Source organism: Felis catus, chromosome C2, assembly GCF_018350175.1.
Source record: "Felis catus isolate Fca126 chromosome C2, F.catus_Fca126_mat1.0, whole genome shotgun sequence".
NCBI classification, from domain to species: Eukaryota; Metazoa; Chordata; class Mammalia; order Carnivora; family Felidae; genus Felis; species Felis catus.
Window position 1 is genome coordinate 70,300,129 of NC_058376.1, and position 6,536 is coordinate 70,306,664.

Below are 6,536 nucleotides of genomic sequence, written 5' to 3' on the forward strand. Positions count from 1 at the left end.
TGTTTGTTTTTGGGTTAAGCACTCACATTGGGGTTATGCCAAGCCTGAGGTGGATAGAATTTCACATGAAGAAATGGAATACAAAACAGGTCTTGACAGAAATTTTCAACAATAAGGAATGGGCTTTCTGTTTGTTGTTGCTCTTAATGTAAAAATGTAGCCATAAGTCATAGAAATGTCACATTTCTCTGAGGCTAAGAAGCATATGCAAGCATTTTAAACTCATTTATGAAGTAGCTAGCATGCTCTTGCTAAATAAGCTGCATGTTTTCAGCCCTCGTCCTGTTCATATAATTATCAATTCTGAAAACACTCATTATTGTATCTTCCTGAGAGCAATTTTTCAAAGGTTAGTTTTGAAAATATTTTTAAGATTATCTATTCCAGAGGGAATATCTGTTTTCTGGCTTTCATGAACTGAAACATTTAAAAATAATATCCATAAATTAAATTACAGTGAAAGTTGTTATGTTTTTCAACTAATTTTGGCATGTGTGTTTTCTTTTCAGAAAACTTTTCTTTAAAATTATCCGTAGGGCTTGGACCCCGAGGAGACTGCTGGAGTCCTTCCCTAAATGTGCCTTCTCCACGCCAGCAAAGCCATCACGATATGTTTCTTTCTTTCTAGAAGTTACTTCACACCACCTAAAGGCATGGATTCTTTTCCAGTTGTTTCAATAAAATTACAATGAATGAATACAAGCACACACACACACACACACACACCCCACACACCTTTTAAATTAATCACGTCTAGAGACCTGGAGAGTAAGTGGCAAGAAAAAAGGAGAGAGCAGGGGATGGGGGGGAAGGGGCACAGAGCAGGTGCGGTCCACACAGATGTGGCCTGGGGAAATGCCACAGAGTAGGAGGATGGGACAGAAGGCAGTGAACACAGGCAGGGACGGAGACATCTGAAGACAGGAGGGAAGAAGCCAGTAACTTGGGAATGCTCCTGGAAGCTGAGCATTGGCCACCTGAGAACCACCTTCTTTTTACCCTCCTTTTCACCTACACTCCATTCCCTTACTTTCCACCTCCCACTTTCTTCTTGTCTCTCTCTCCTGCCTTGTGTTAGCGCTATCAGCGGTCCTTAAGACAATGCTTAGCTAGAAGATCAGCAGCTTTTCAAAAGGTAGGACAAGCTTCTGACCCCCTGTGTCTTTCTGGGGGGCCAGGTGGGGGTGGGGTGGGGGCATGGAGATGAGTAACTGCTTGGGGACAGGGTCTACAGGAAGCCAAGGGCCAATAGCACTGCAACAAGCATCAGGCTACTGCCTGGGATCCAACTTTGGCCTGTGTGCAGGGCCTGCCGCCCTTCTGTGGAATATAGCTCTTCATATATAATTGCTAGTGGAGGAAAACTAGCAATCTGGGCTCCAAATCAGAAGAACTGAGTTCCAGTCTCAATGCCATAACCTAGCTGAGCAGCCGTGCAACGGCCTGCCCCTCTTTGGACCACAGTTTGCTCACGTGGAAAGAGAAGACTCTAGTCCATGCCAGACCTGGTTCTGTAATTACTACTTGTGAAGTCAAATGTGTTTGGCACTTGGCAGCAGGCTCTGCTTTACATAACCTGTTGTACCAACTGAAAGTTGTCCTTCAAAAAACCACTGCCCTTTAACAGAGGGTGCAAGGCCTGTGGGAAGACAGTGAAGATCTGTCTTGAGAATGGACTCTGAAGATGGTCACCCCACCTCTTAAACAATTTTTTTAGATGTTTGTTTATTTTTGAGACAGTAGAGTCAGGGAGGAGCATGGAGGAGGGGCGGAGAGAGGGGGAGACAGAGGATCCAAAGCAGAATTCAGGTTAACAGCAGAGAGCCTGATGTGAGGCTTGAACCCATGAACCATGAAATTATGCCCCGAGCCGAAGTCAGACGCTTGACCGACTGAGCCACCCAGGCACCCCTGATGCACCTCTTTAAATGATGTCCCAGGATCTTCCATAAGCCCCCTAGCTAAGATACTCTGATTGTTTAATCATTAATCACAGCAAATTCTTCATTCCATGTAAACCCAAGCTCCTTCTTCGACAGTTTCCTTTTCCCTGGCTTCAGTAGAGATAAGTCACTGTCTGCTCTAACATTTCAGAGATCATGAAATAAGCCACGATGCCTGCAGTGGCCACCTGAGGTCCCTCCTGGGTTCAACTAAACATTCAGACCACAAGCCTTCCAGAGGCCACACTTGACTTTAGTCAGAAAATGTGGCTAGGAATCCCAGCTGACCAGCCTGGCACTATCCACAGTTCATCACATGGAGTTCTGGTGTTAGCCTAGCGTCGCGGTCAGCTCAGGTAGGAAAGAAGGGCCTTGTTGCACTGTAGGAGATTTGCTGGCTTTCCAGCTTCCTCACAAAGACACGGTTCAAAAAGTTGCCACGCTCAGCCCCAAAGGATGGTGCCCAGCCAGGTATGTATAGTTCATACAAATCCTCACTGTAAAACATGCCTTATTCTCCCCTTTTGGACTGGGGCTTAGAGAAGTGATAAGTGAGAGAGCCAAGATCTCCTGACTCCAGGGACCATTCTTCTTTCTACTACATCACAGCTGCCTCATTTGGAATTTCTGATCTTCAGTGTGACTACGACATAGTCTTGACATAATTTGAGTGTATTTTAAAGAAATACACGGTAATATTGTAATATTTTCTAAAGTGCAATAGGTAGTCTTACGATTATTTTAGAAAATGTTTGTATGCAGGTTAAATTAGTAAATACATCTGAAAATTCCTGGTACATGGTAGGCATTCAGTAATTATTAATTGAATACTTCCTCAATTTGGGAGATCCCTGAATGACTTCTAAGGGCAATAGCTTTGACCTACAAGTCTAAGTCATGTTAAACAGATGGCCCCTCCAGGGTTACAGCAGGCCTTTGGTCACAAGAGCTCTATGCTGTATAGCTGTCCTTCCAGCACTCGTCCCCAACCACAATTAAATCCTCACTGACAGCAAACACAGGGCCTTTCACCCTCAGATCAACAGGCCAAAATGTAATTAGCTGAGGGGTGTGTGGCTCTTAGACGAGGTCACCCAAATCACTGTTTTCCAAGTGGCGCGGAAGGACGGAGCCAAGTCAGACCCGAGGCAGGATACTCACAGGCCTTAACTTGAGCAAGCTGGGCTCCTTCCTTCCAAAGAGACCACGGAGGGCTTGCAAGTTATCTACATCAGAAGATGTGGTCAATGCCTTACTAATTATAGTTGTTTAGCCTGCTCTTTAGAAAAAGAAGATGGGATACATACTTGGTATAACTGAAAGACCAGGAATCCAGTGATTATGTGACACGCAAGGCCCTTCGACCCCCCACCCAGCGTTTCTGCCTCGTAAACACACTCTCACCTTTGCATGTTGGTGTTTCTTCCTCGCAGAAGGCCTTATCCCTTCTCTCTTCCGACTAGTCAACTCTGACTCATCCCTCGATACTTAGTCCAAACGTTCCAGAACTGACCTGTGCAGAATGTTTTCCTTCTCTCACCTGAAGGCAGAAGAAAATTCTTCCATTGGACCATATGTCATGACTGTGGGCTCAGAAAATCAGGTCTGCAGGAATTATTAAGCCTTTGATGATTTGTCCCAGGCTTCTTTGAGTAAAAGAACACACATTTCATAGACTGGAGGTTGAGGGGAAGGCCCCTATGCTGTGCCCCAGGCCTTTCCTCAACCTCATTCCCTTAAAAAAACAGCCAGACCTGCTCACCTCATGAAAGCTGATGAAAGAGACTTCCTATTGGTGGCATTTTGTACTTCTACCTTAACTGAAGAATTTTTCAGTGAAAATGAATTTCCTTTTTCTATTTTGGAAAATTACCATGAAATAAAAAATCGGTTGTATCTGAACAGTTGTATCAAATTTTATGCACAATGTTGTTAACATGACTTCAACACTCAGCTTAGAGCCAAGGAAGGGAACCACGTATGATCTCTAATGACCCAGGGAAAATGATGCAAATATTACTAGAGTGAGATTACAAGAGTCATATTCATGTTTCTCTGGCACAAGAGTGAGGATTGAAGAGACCAAGAAGTCAAGGGGAAATTATTTAGTATTAGCGCATTCAAACTTAATTTCAAAGGAGTCTTTTGAAAGCGCCGCCCTACCAGAGGTGGGGTTTTTTGCAAGTCAGAGGATACAGCGCCACCTACTGGCCATGGGATTTGCCCAGCTGCTAGGAAGGGTCGGGGGGACTTTGGTTCAGGGGAAAAACTGCCCCAGAGATTTGAATCTCAAGCCAGTTTGGTGTTGACGGCAACTGGTGGTTGCTTCTTGGGCACAACGGACTCTCGGGAAGGAATTGGAAATGATGCGATCTGGGTTCTGGCTCTGAGGAGCCAAACCACTCACTGATCTAAAATAGTGGTTCTCAAAATCTGCCGCACATTCAAGTCACCTGGGGGCCTTAACGATCCTGATAGGCTGCCCTAGACCAGTGAAGTGCTCTGGGATGGGCCCCAGGCATCAGTGAGTTTTCAATCTCCTCAGGTGACTCCAACGGACAGCTGAGACCTGCTGTTGACAGCCAGTGTCCCATCTCCAGCCGGTTTCCCCCAGTGCTGACCCCAGAGAAACTTTGGCGCGAAGAACAGAATAACATGTACATGTTCCTGCCCTGTCTTAGGGCTGTGATCAGAGAATGCCTCCCTGAAGGTCTGAGAGGACCCTGTGTGAGAGTCCGCCCCCCACTTACAAAAATAACTTTGTTGAGGTATAACTGACATACAATAAACTGGAAATATGTCACGTGTGCAACTGGACAAGTTTTGATATAGCCGTGAAACCATCACCACAATGAACCGTCACCATATAACACATTCTTCAAGACTGAGCTGGGAGAGTCTGTTTCACACTGCTGTTTCACAGTCATTTAATATTCCGTGCCAGGCATTGTGCTGGGGAGAAGGAAACACGGACTCGCCATGCACCACCCCTTTCCTGGGGGAGCTGGCTTCGGGGCATAGCTGGGATGTGAAGGAGGCATGCCTCTACCTGAGAGCACTGGTAGGGGAAGACAGGATTCAGGGAAGCTGGTCAGAGGGGATTGATGGTTTAGCCAATGAAGACAGATGGAGAGGATTGTTAGCAGTTTGAAGGAAAGGGGCTTTCTAAGCGCAGGGAACAGCGTGAATAGAGAATTGGAGGTACGGAGAGGAGGTGTGTTTGCGGAGCGACAGCTGGGGCCAGAGTGTCAGTGCCCTGGAAATTAGGCAAAGCTGGAGCAGTTGGTGGTGTGATGGGCCACAAGAGTTTGCCTCAATTCCATGAGCTTTATTCTCTCAGGGGAGAACCCCCAAAAGCCTGAAGCAGGGGGCATCGTGATCTAATTCGCATCTTAGAAAGTTCATTCTGATAGCCCTCCGAGGTTGCAGGACAACCAACATGGGAAACCCTTGCAAAGTTCCCAGTGAGCAGAAACAAATGAATCGTAAGTCATATTATGTAAGAATCAAAAGCATCTTTGTACGTGAAAGCCATTTTTGTAATGTAATGTAATGTAAACATTACACTATACATATTTAGAACAATTTTTTATTTAAACAATAGCAATGAAAGTCTCTGAAAAATGGATGATAGTCCAGTCCATGAAGCCCAGAGTTATATGGCCCAGGATGTTTGAGAAGTGATGGAGACTGGCATATGGTGATGGGGGCACAAGGACGGGGCGGGGGGGGGGGTGTCTGTTTAGAAAAGATGTTCAAATAGCCTACTTCTAGTACTGAATCCAGAATCATCTTCAAATGTAAAGGAGGTAACACACAGATCATCTGTGATGACAAGTTACAAGGTCAGCCAGTTTTAAGTTACATCTACATAAATTCTGCTGTGAACTGTTGGCTGATGTCTTTATAGGTGTTAGCAGTTCATAAGAGTGTTTCCTTTATACGGTTTACCACCCAGCCTTGAGAACACGAGAATAAACAAAGTGATACCCGTGAGGAAGCTTTCAACTTCAAAAACAGAAATAACTATTCACAGTGGACTAACAGTCAAGTCCAGATGCTTCAGGCATGGTCTGATCAGAGCTCCAGCTCCATTCTTCCTTGGTTCTCTTAGCTCTGTCCTCCTCTACATGTCGGCTCAGCAAAACCGAAGCAGTCCGAGGCTTCATACCTTTAAGCCCTCTTTGTCAAGGGAACAAAGGATTTCTCTTCCTCCAAGCTTCCTACCCAAACTGGGGCTTTTTTCTAATTGCATCCACTTATGCCATGTGCTCACCAAATCAATCACTGGCAAGGGGGATGGGGTTCCACTGATGGGCTTGGGCAAACCAAGACCCGCCCTTGGAGCCGGGGGTCAGATCGGTCCTATCCAAAATGCTTGGCTGCTTCATAATGCGAGACAAGTTAAGATGTGCATGGGGAAGCAGCTGAAAATGTCTATCGCATGATTAAAAATTGCCCTGGGTAGTCTAACAGCCCCTAACAAGGACGGAAGATATCAGTCTTGTTTGTCATGTGTCACGTTTGCTATTGAAAGTGAGACTCACTGCTGTGTGCATCCCCAAACGCCCATACACAAGGAGGGACACCGCC